We start from the raw sequence: 12,600 nt of genomic DNA, 5'->3' as shown, positions 1-12,600 counted from the left end.
AATTTAATTGTTTCATAGATCACACGAAAAGCCATGAGTATGGCTAATACTGTGAGCAGTGTTAAAAATATAGCCACAGTATGTAGGCATTAAATAAGGTTAATTGCTTTCTTGTGGCAAATAATTTGGAACAGAGAAAATGGGCATCCATCTTTTCCACAGATCATGAGGACCCAGTAATTACTATGGGTACATAAACCTTCACTTCATTAACAGTGTATTTGACTGACTGTAACTTCCAAAGAAACATTATGTATGAAGTCCAGGTCAAGTTGAGGAGGATAAAACATTGTATAAGGTAATTATTTCAGCAGTTTTGGTCTTCTTGATAATGACACACAACCTGTACAGTGAACAGACAACTACCAGAGATCAGAAAGCCTAGTATTGTGCCAGTCAATATTTAATAACTTGTCTCCCTTGGAAAAAAACACCGATTTGTAATGTTTGCAAATTTCCATGGTGTACATACTCCCACTGTGGCCAATTTCAGGCTACCAACATAATGATGTCACTGAAAGTGGAGTTAGGAAGAGATGTGCACCATTAACTCCTCCAAGCTTCATTCAAGTCACTTCCAATATGTCCCCTCCTAGACTTACCATCAAAAAGCCATGAACATTTCAGTAACTCCTCATTTTCCTTACTTCTGCCAATAATTTTTGCCCTTTCCAAGGTTATCACTCTTTTTAAAGAAATGTGGTAGGAAGAAGATAAAATAAAAAATATATACAATATTCCAATTTTAAAATTCTACATACAATTCTACGTGGAAGCAATGGTACATAATCCATGTTTTCCATTAGTAGTTGTTTTAATACATTTTAAAAATCCATTTGATCTTTAAATGGAGTCACAGATTTGGGAACACCATGTAGAAGAATGGCACTAGATAAGTAAAGTGGTTTTAATTGGATGAAATCATTTTAATTCCAGTTGTTATGCTATCAGTTATAATAGAGGTACCATTTAGCATTAGAAAATATGTTTTCTATTATAGTCTTCATATAGCCAAATTCTGTGTGATGCTGTGGGAAGCCTGTAAGATTCCACCCAATTATCCCCCGTGTCCTGGTATTCTTACCCTTGCTTAGTCTTCTCTTTTTTAAGGTGGGCTGGATCTCGTGATTTACTTCAGCAAAAGTTGGATATGACTTCCTTGAGTAGGTTACAGAAAGATTCCAACTTACATCTCGCTTGCCTTTCCTTGCTCTCTTGCTGGCTCACTCAGGGAAGTACTCAGGTGACAATAGCCTCAGCCATCATGAATGAAACTTTTTAAGTGACCACGAGACACAGAGTCATTCAGTTAAGCCTCTCACACATTGCCAACACTCAGATACTGTGTAAGATAATAATAGCTTGTTATTTTAAGATAGTAAATTTTGAGGTAATTTAGCAAACAACAGTAAATAACTAATACAGAGATGAAGGACAAATATGTCTGAAACTGAAACGCAAGGATGCCCCTAGTGTTTTTCTTAGGATTTCCGTGCACTTTAATCAATGTACAACAACACAATAAACATATAGAACCACTAATGACACCTTTAATCACACACCCTCACCTCCACTTCAGTCAAGATTATTTAACCAGCTGTGGTGCTAGCTGAGGAGTATGGAATGGGTAGTGGAAGAAGGTCATTATAAATACTATGACCATGAGATAAATTGCAGAAATGATCTGTAACAGTTATGAGTATCACATTTTCCCCTTATTTTGAAATAAACATATTTATGTAAGTATTCATGTTTTTTTTTAACTCCCCACTTTTCTTCTTTTGCCATTTAACATAAGATGTCTTAATAGCAGTTAGGTTTTTCTCTTAGTATTTCATTTACAGGATTTCAAAAGTAGACTATGAGTCAGTTAGAAAAATGAATAAACACCACTCAAAGATGGGTAAGGTTTTTTTTTTTTCTTAAATACTATTTTAGGGAGAGGGTTAGTACGTTCTTTGTTGTACGTGGGATAGTAGTAGTGCAGTAGACAGAACAAGATTTTGCTCCTGTATTTGCGATTTTAGTATGGTTTAAAGAAATGTTTCAAAAAATAAAAATAAAAATAAAGAAATGTTTCTGGATACCACAGTGAGGAGGGGTGGCCAGTGGTGGCTCTGTAATGAGTGTGTCAACTTGGTTAAGCTGAACAATGTTTCTAAGAATTTCTTTCCCTGTATGTTTCTGATTAGATTTAGAAAAAGAAAGAAGAAAGAAAGAAAGAAAGAAAGAAAGAAAGAAAGAAAGAAAGAAAGAAAGAAAGAAAGAAAGAAAGTCATATTTACTCACTGAATTCTAATGTAGGCCAAGCCTTGTTGCTATTTATGCATGTTTCTGAGTATCTTATGGTTCACTTTGCTAACATGGGTAGCAGCTGGACCCCAAGGCCCTACTACTTCCATGGATTTCTTCTTTCAGTTTTCTTTAATTCTTAATCAGGTGCTAGTATGAGTGTGTAAAAAGGTCCAACTTTTCCTTTATGTCTTTCATGATGTTGAGGAGGAGAGACAAACATGAGATAGATACAGGTCACAGATGTTTCTTGCACATTCAGTGGTTCCTTCTTTCCCTGGCTTCATGCCTGCCTTTCTTTCTTAACCTTGTTATTCCATGACTCCAAAATCAGCAGTAGAGGCGGAAGAGATAGCTGAACCAAGAATGTTTCTTCAGCTTCTATAATTGCATGTTAAATCCCTATGATAAATAAATACTAAAATCATTAGTAGTGGCACTGATTCTATCATTGAACCCTGATCCATATATTTAACAAAGAGGAAGGGCTTCTCTTTGGCTGAGTAGTCCGTAATAACAGTCTCCTACCTCCAAGATCATGCTAAGTCTTATTGCCCATGGTTATCCTGTAGTAGTTATCTATTATTCATACTCCAGTGTTTTCTGTGCCATTTACTTCAACCATAAGACTGATAGATACCCTACTTCTGTCTTCTCTCCATTATAAAACGCTATGCAAAACTTTATCGTATCTGAGATCCTATACATTTGTTCTGACTTGGCATCTAAATACTCATTTTTAAAGGAAAAGGGAAAATGGAGATCTCATTAAAGCTACAGGCTCTGTGCAAGTAGAAAATAATACTGTTTTTGTGTTCCCCAGCATTATGGGGTGGGGGTGGGGTGAAAAGCCAAGATAATTTTATCGGTGGAGGCACACCACCTGGATATCCCTCCAAAATGGAATTTCCTTGGAACTGATGACTCTAGTTCTATTTCTAGGCCTCGAACTTGGTAGCAATATGTCCTTTTCAAAACATACTTAAATAATGACAAGAGGGAAGTCTTGCTTCTGCCTACCATGTTGCAACGATCTTCTTTTCAACCAAAACACACTGAGTCTCTCCTAAAAGAGGATTAAAAAAATCCCTTCATTTAACTTTGGATGATAGTCTATTTGTAGTTCTTTTGAGGCATGCTCTGAGATATGACTGGTAAAACAAAATGCACCCTCAAATCAAACAAAAATGAAGAATTCACTGTAAGACATACATGCTGACGTTCTTTTTAAAAATTTTTATTTATTTATTCATGAGAGACACAGAGAGAGGAGAGAGAAAGAAAGAGAGAGAGAAAGGGGGTGGGGCAGACACACAGGCAGAGGGAGAAGCAGGGTCCATGCATGGAGCCCAACGTGGGACTCAATCCCTGGGTCTCCAGGATCACGCCCAGGGCTGAAGGCAGCGCTAAACCACTGAGCCACCGGGGCTGCCCAACATGCTGACATTCTTAAATAATTTTTATTTTTCTGGTTGTAGAAATAGCACTGGGTAATGGAAAAGAAGAATTAGATTCCAATTTTGCCACTCACTATAAACTTAGATATTTTTCTTAAATTCTGTGAACCTTGGGTCCTCATCTAAGGAAAAAAGGAAAGTAGTAGTATCTTTTCCTCAGAGAGTTCTTAGGCAGATTAGCTCAGATAAAATATGGAAATTTATCATGGTAACTGTAGGGAGCAAGAGCTCAGCAGCTACTAAGTCTTTCGTGACATCTTTTTCCTCTTCTTGACAATAGGACATCTACCTTGTCTAGAAATTACAGATCTATTATAGACTATGTGCTACTACATTGTTGGGGAGAGAATGTAGTAATTGTGCATAATGGGCTAGAATATTTAGACATTTCCAACTCCAAAGTGTCACTTCTCAGCCAGGGTCATTATATAACAGCATTGACATTACTCTTAACTATATTTGGCCTTAGTGCTTGTTATTGCCTAAAGCACTTAATAAGGACTTTAGTTTTGAATAAAGAAACTGATAACAAAAATATATCCAATTTAAAATATGCTTAAATGCCTCTTCATTTACACACAGCTCTGCTATTTTTTGTGAAGGATTAAAAATATACATATGAAAATTCCAACTCCCCATAAGTTTGTAAGAAAGACAAATCAAAATTATCTTTTCTTGGCTAATTTGCCCTCATAATAAATATTCTGCAGTGAGGACCTAGATGAGACTTAAAAACAGGCATTGCTTACATTTCTACTCTAGAATGTACCTAAAGAATATATCTGAGCTCTTTGTAGTTAAAGAAAGGTTGGAGCTCAAAATTCTTGGTTGGAACATAAATCAGGGATGCCTGGGTGGCTCAGTGGTTGAGCGTCTGCCTTTGGCTCAGGGTCTGGTCCCAGGGTCCTGGGATTGAGTTCTGCATTGGTCTCCCTGCAAGGAGCCTGCTTCTCCCTCTGCCTATGTCTTTGCCTCTCTCTGTGTCTCTCATGAATAAATAAAGACAATCTGTAAAAAAAGAAAAAAAAAAGAAAAGAAAAGAAAAACATAAATCATTTGAAGACCATGGTCCCGCCAAATAACATTCTTCATTTGCATAATTCTTAATTTGCTTTTTAAAAGTAGGATATATTTATACAACTTTAAATCTTTATTCCATTATTCCCCCTTTTTTTTTCAGTCACAAGAACTCCCTTTTCATACCTCAGCAGCTCATGTTCGACACAAATCACAAATCCCCATGTATTTCTCATTGTCATATACTTCCACATAGACATTTTGTACACATAAATATCTTACATGCACATGTATAGGATTTTTATCAATGATGTACAAAATGGCATTTTATATTTTATGCAATTTTTTATAAATCTTCCTATTGCTATGTAAACAAATCGTGATTATCATTGTTTCTTTTTTTAAATATTACTCAGCTTTTATAGCTCTAGTTCATTGTTTATAGTAACTACAGGTGGTTATACAGAAGTTTTAAAATTGTATATGTTGACATGTCCAATAATTTTTAATACGTTCTAGGTTTAATAATAGGTTCAAAGATCTTCCAAGGGGAATACTAATTTCGTGTACTAGATTCCCTTTTAGTATTTCTTTTTTTAAGCCTAATGCAAGACCTGAACCCATGTCTCTGAGATCAAGCCCTGAGCGGAGATCAAGAGTCAGACACCTTGTTGACTGAGCGACCCAGGAGTTCCTCTCTTTTAGGATTTTTAATATTTTTAATATATAAACTTATGTTCTTTAATTTCCTCTAAATGCATAATTGCCAACATTACTTAAAAGTAAATAATCATTTTCCCATTGAGTCAGCTACCAAAATTGTCACATATGAAATATATATATATCTGGGTCTAGTTCTAGATTTTCTGGTTATTTTTCCCATTGCTTTTTTATGCTTTTCCTACATTAGTACCATATTATTTTCATTAAAGTGGCTTTATAGTATGTTTTGGCTTTTGGTGAAGCAAGTACCTACTTATTGTTCTCTTCTTTTTTTTTTTTCAATACTTCTCTTGGCTTTTTGCTGCCAAAAAAGCAATTTACCTTCACAATAACTTTAAGATATTTCTACCTAGTATATCCATAAAAAAATATTGAGGAGTAGTAATTGATATGTATTATTTTGTTTTTAATTTGTGGAGAGCTGGAAGTTTTAAGATACTGAACACCATATCCAATATCATGACATACATTTCCATCAGTTCTGGTCTTGTTTCTCTCTTCCCATTAGAAGCGTAGTTTTCTTTATGTAGGTCCTGCGTTTTCCTTATTAATTTATCCTTAGATATACTATGTTTTTGTTAATATAATGAAGTAATTCCTATTTCACTAACCATTTTTTTTTACAGAATAGAAAATAGATACTTATCTTGGTACATATGTATTTTCTGATAACAGATTGTTGTTCAGATTGGATAATTTCTATTGATCTATTTTCAAGTTTACCAACTCTTTTCTTTGTCATCTTCATTCTGCTAGTGACTCTCCCCTCCAGTGAATTTTTTGTTTTGTTTTGGTTATTATATATTTCAGCAATAAATCCCATTTGTGCCTTCTTAATGTCTTCTATTTCTTTAGCAAAAATTTCAATTTTTCCATTCATTTCTGGAGTGCCCCTGATTGTTGGAGCATTTGTAAAATAACTACTTTGAAGTCTTTTCAGATATTTTCAACAGCTGTGTCATTTTGTTGTTGGAATCTGTTGGTTGTCATTTCTCCTGCAAATGGAAATTATCCTAGGTTTCCACATGGAGAGCAATTTTGGCCTGTAGCTTGCACATTATGAATGTTATACTATAAAGCTCCTGGTTCATTTTAAATCGTAAGGAAAATGTCAACATTTTTTGCTTTCAGCAGGAAGTTAACCCCCTTAGGTTTATGCTGAAAGTTACAACATACCTTCTGTGGCCTGTGGTTCCAATTTCAGTTCAGTTTTCATAAACTTTACACTGCTGTTTGGCCCTGTCCCTTATGCGTACCACTCAGTAACGAGTTTGGGACCTAGTCAGTGCATGAGTTCTAGTTTGGGACCTCGTCAGTGCATGAGTTCTGCTCTCAGTAGCTTTGATATTCTGATTAGGATTCTATCTACACATGCACAACTTGGTGAAAAGTCCAGGAATTCATAAACAACTCTATAGGTTGGATTTCTTTTAAATTCCTCCCACCCCCTCCCCGGGCCCACCTCTGTCTGTGATCTCTGGTACTTTTAGGTTTCCTGGGACTTCCTTCAGTCCTCTGCCCAGAAAGCTGAGGCTTTAATTATCCCTCTCTGCTACCCATTTCTATAACTGTACAGCATTTAGGACTAGAAGTCCAAAGGAAAAAAGATCATCAATTCAATGCAGGTCTGGTGGCTATTCAGTTGCTCATTTTCTTACCTAATCTGCCTGCTCTTTACTTTTCAATGTCCTTGAACAGCTGCTTCATACATTCTATCCATTTTTAAGTTGTAGTCAGTGTAAGAGATAGGGTGGAGCGCTCTTAGCCATCTTAGGCAGAACAAGAACTTTTGTACATTTATTTTTAGCATGATTATTGATAAGGATTTGTTTAAAGTTATTAAGTATAAGGATATAAGGATTGAAGGGTACACCTTATACCTGGATTTTAAGTATCTGAAATAATTCTTGCTTTTTGTGCTGTATATTAACACTCTATATTAAAATTATCACCAACAATTAGCATGTAGTAATTGCTGAGACTATAGAGAATACAGAAAAATATATGTATGATTAAAAATTTAAAAAACCTCCTCTTACTCCAACCACTCAGTGATAATAATTATTTAATTTTTCCTTTAGCTTCATCATGTATGTGTGAGGACATGTATGTGTGTTTATAAAAAATGAAATAGCACTGCATGTATGACTGTTTTCATTGTGTAATACATGGTAGGCAATATTTGTACTATAAAATTTTAATAGCTGCATACAGTGGAACCATTATATGGAAGTATATTGACCTGATAATAACCCGCATCTTCTAAATACTCTTCTGCAAACCATACTTTCTAGAACCTGTAGCTCCTCACAGAGTATTTCTCACACAAAAATATGTCTGGTTGTTAACAGTAAATATCAAAGACTGTAAGAAGAGTCTAGTAAAAGATATCAAACAATTTTCTTTGGGACACGAGTGTGTTATCATTAACTTTTCTTAATCATTCCAGGGGGTGGAGGACTTTCTCCTCATTAGTCCAAAACCCTTTGATTTCGTGCTTCCTCTTTTTGTTTTTATTTGTTTTTCCTCCAATTATCTAGGAACCAATGGGCTAAGGACAGGGCAAACATTTTTTTGTACAAGTTTTAATAGTACCGAGAAAAGTAAATTTATTATATTTTCCATTTTAGAAATCATCTAACTGCCACATCACAACTTGACTGCTATACACACACACATATACACACACACAACAACAACAACAAAAAGATGCTCTTAGTACATGTATTGGAGAGGGTACACACTGTGACTTTATATTTTTGTGAAAAAGGAAATTGAACAGAAGAAAAATCTCTCTGAGTCAAATATATTTGTATATTCTAATAATTTCCATTATTACATGATTATCAGAACTGCAAGGGTAAACTGCAGGTATGGAAATGAACCTAGGTATGTCCAGGAAAAGTGTAGCTAAACAATGATGAACCACTTATTAATTTGATAGATTCCACAGTAACACTATTCATAGCCTGTTTTCATAAACATAGTTTAATTTGATTTTTTTAGGAAAACCATTTCAAAGACATACTATTATAGCAACACTAAAATTTAGCTAAGATACTACTGTTACTTATGAAATGATTTAACTATTTGAGCTATAGTACTATATTCCATTTTGGTTCGTATATAACATTGCCCTAAATAACATGGCATATTATTACTTTAAAGAATTGTTAGTCATTTCACTAAATAACTTTATTTCAATTTTTTATGGTTATTGAAAAAGGTAACCACATGTAACCAGAGAGTATTATTCATCATATTGAAGGATTTATATCTTTTCATGATTTTCAGATAAAAATATGAAGGCTTTTAAATATAAAATAATATAAAGAAATGAATTATAAAAGATATCACTATAAAATAGTTAATAGTTAAAATAACATTTTATGCTATTCAAAAAACTATACAAGATTAATTAAATATATATATCGCAATTTAGGTATATTGGATTTCTTACTCCTTTTAAGATTGTCCAACAAGCTTTGTGGTAAGAAGTTTTAAGTTGTCAGTTTTAGGGAAAAGGTTGTGATTTATATTTGGTGACTTTTGTCAATTTCTGCTAAGGCCCTTTACATCTTCCTAATATAAAGTAGTATTTTTTATATTTTTATGTCCCCTGATTTACTTATAACTGACAAGTGGCATATCTTAGACTGACAAAGACATGCATAGAGCAGATGTCAGAAGACAGAAATGATTACAGTATGGAGCACTTCTTTTGTAAAATATATGAGAGAAAAGCTTTCTTTGTGTAGAATGTTGGCAGGTGTCATGAAACTTCCTCAAACAAGATTATTAATTCATCACCTGCTTCCTTCATTGGCATTTGCAGTAGCACCTTCTTCAGAAAGGACTGCCATTTTCACCAGGCACGCCCTCAAATTATGCAGGGGGGATGAAGTAAATGCAAATCCCCATCACAAATTTAAAAGAAAATAGTGCTCTTGACAACCAGATGCCTATCTTTCCATGTTAAAGCTTTCCAAGTTCTGATGAATGGTTTCTACAACCATGCATATACCTTAAAACCCATGTTGCTCCAAGACTTTGTTGGCAAGTCAGGGAAGAAAAACACACTTTTCTGGAGAATGAATATCTTTTACAGAGCTAAGGTTAAAGAGAAATTGTGAGGATAATGTCCACATGCTAATAGATGAAACCTTTCCAAAGGTTCTATTTTTCTGCTACAAAAATGGAGCCTGGAGGAAATCTTACTGTGGATATCTGCCTTTAAATAGATAGGTGTCCTATTTAGAAGCCTCTCATAACTTTTAACCTCATATTTTTGTATTAAGTCAGGCAATCGGTGCAAAACATATCTGGACAGTATCACTCCTCAAAGACATTACTTCATTGTGTTTTAACATCTATCATTGGCCTATGTTAAGGGATTTTCTGAAAAATCGCTTCACCAACTTTATGCTGTATTGTTAAAGATGGTGTTTATCATATTATTCACTGACTTCTTTTTTAGATCTTTGGTCTTAGTATCAGTTGTGATTTTTCTGGACATTTGGTTAGTTTGTGCCTTATTTTACTCTGTTTTCCCTTTTAGTGTGTGAGAACATAATCTTGTCTATCTATTTTAACAAATGTATAACTTGATACAGTATGCTTCTTTAAAAAATTAACTTCTTTCCTAGGAACACCTCACTGTTTTAAATCTTAATTTTAATTTTGACCCATTTTTTCCTGATATATAAATTAGGTTATTTTTCTTGGTTAGTTGCATCTTTATAAACTACTTCAAATCATTTCTGACCAAAGTAGAATGCAACTTAATAATATTGAAATGTATATCTTAAGATGAAATGCAGGTCACTTTACAATCTAAATCCAATTTACTTTTCAAATCTTAATTCCAAGGACACCTTTGTATGCCACTAGTTGTAATCAGTTTTGTCACCTTCATGTTCCCATGCAAACCAGGTTCATTTTCATTTGGTCAACATTGAAAATGCCTTCTTATTTTATCTCTATCCATCCAAATATCAACTATCTTTCAGGATCCATTTCTTTTTCTACCTCATGCCAATTTTTTTTCCTAACTCTGAACTTGTAGCATTTATTAACTTAACCATTCATCTAGATTTTGGCTTTACTCTGCCTACTGACAGTCTGGCATGATTTGATATGTTGTGTTCCTTCTTAATATATTAAGTACCAATACTTTGGCTTTCAGGTAGGCAATGAGTTTCTACAGGTGAGGGGCTGAGTCTTGTCCACAACGCCAATATCTTGCATCCTGGTGCATTTATTGAAGGGATAAAATTTATGAAATAATAAATCAATTTATAGCATGAAATTAAAGTATTAACTTAGAATGAGTGGTCAAAGTAGATTTTAACACAGCATGAGTTTATGGGAACCTCTAAAGGTATTTATATTTGTTGTCATACCTACAATTTCTGTGTACTGAGTGCTAAATAGAATCCTCAAATTCACTCAGTATATTTTATTATTCTATCCCATCTCCTTGTGAAATTTGGGATGGCTGTGTGAACTCTGAGTTTAACCTGGAATGCAGAAATTTAGGCAGGGACCTTATCTTAATTCAGCAGTGATAGTAGTGCTTGTCCTGAGTTCAGGGTCAATCTGGTGGTCTGTGACAATTTACCAGTGCTTGTGGCTTGATAATATATAGAGAGATGAGTCATTATGATTCTCCTGGATAATGACCAATGGTGTGATCAACAAGGTTCAAACTAGGCAACCCAAAGGAAGTGACTGTTTTCTGGACAGTGTATTCCTCCTATGCCTTGCACAGGAGGAAGAATAATAGAGTAGAGGGCATAGTTGGAAGCTCAGAAAAACAACAAGATAATTTCACTGCAATTCTGAATTACTGCCATTTTGTTGCATGCTGTGACACCTTTTCTATTACAAACACATAGTTCGCTAAACATTCATACTGCATTCCTTCAGGGGTTTTGTTTTTGTGGGTTTACTTTTTTCTTTTCTTTTTTCTTTTTTAGAGTAGATAGTAACATGCTGTTGATAAAACACTTGAACTCCTGCTGTTTAAATTGTAAGGTTCTGTTCAGAAAAGTGAAATAATGTTCTGTCATTTGTTCCCAGGTACTGAGACTGCTGCTGAAATGTACAAATAAGCACTCTAATCTGGGTAGAGAATAGTTCTTCGTGTGGTTTAAGGCAGTGGGGAAGAGGGGTGTGTTACAGCTTTCCTTGCAGAGGGAAGTCCCCCCGCTGGGACCTCCCTCCCTCAAAAATCCTTTTCTCATGTACTAACACATGGATCACTAAAGAGCTGCTGCTTCTTCTTCTTCTTCTTCTTCTTCTGAAAATATTTGCTTTACTTATTTTTCTCAAAAAACAACCCAAAGCTTGCATTGCCAAAGACAAGACAATTCTAGCTTTGCTAGATCAGATTTTGTCACCAAGGAGAGGTTAAAATTCTTTAATCTGTCATATAACTAACATAGATATTCCGAATGATCTGAATGTTCAAAGTATTTTATTTTTATTATAGAGCAGGTTCACTAGCTTCCTCTTGACTTTTCAGTTTCTTACATTTTTAGAGTAAGGCTTTCCTAATACCAAAGAAAACGTATGTAATATCATAGGTTTTTAATCAATTCGTTTTACCTCAATGATCTGAATCTATATCCTGAGTTTATTGGAGCCAGGGATGGATTACCTGTTCTAAGTAGACTGTTCACATGCACACATGCCTAATCATTGAAACACATTTATAGACTATAGCACAATCTTTTAAGATAATAGTTGTTTTCCATCTGGTGCATACTCTCCACTACCAACCACCATTACTGGATTTTTCTTTTGATGAAAAATGTCCTCTTGTGGGTGATAGCTCATTTTGAAGATGTTTTTCTTTGTATTTTTGCAACAAAACCTTTCCCTTAGCCATCATGTGTCTATTACACACAATTCTGATGAGCCTCAATATTACAAATTCAAATCAAACAAAATCCTTGTCAATAAGCTAACAATTTGGGATATATAGTCACAAATATTAATGATCACTACCTTCATGCTGCTTGCTTCATTGACAGTGTTCTATGTGTCCTGTAAAAGGTCAATGATTACGTTTTATTTGTACAGTGTGTAAGTCTAGGCCCTACACAAT

This window comes from Canis aureus, chromosome 18 (genome assembly GCF_053574225.1).
Source record: "Canis aureus isolate CA01 chromosome 18, VMU_Caureus_v.1.0, whole genome shotgun sequence".
Lineage (NCBI taxonomy): Eukaryota > Metazoa > Chordata > Mammalia > Carnivora > Canidae > Canis > Canis aureus.
Note: the sequence above shows the minus strand (reverse complement) of the source record.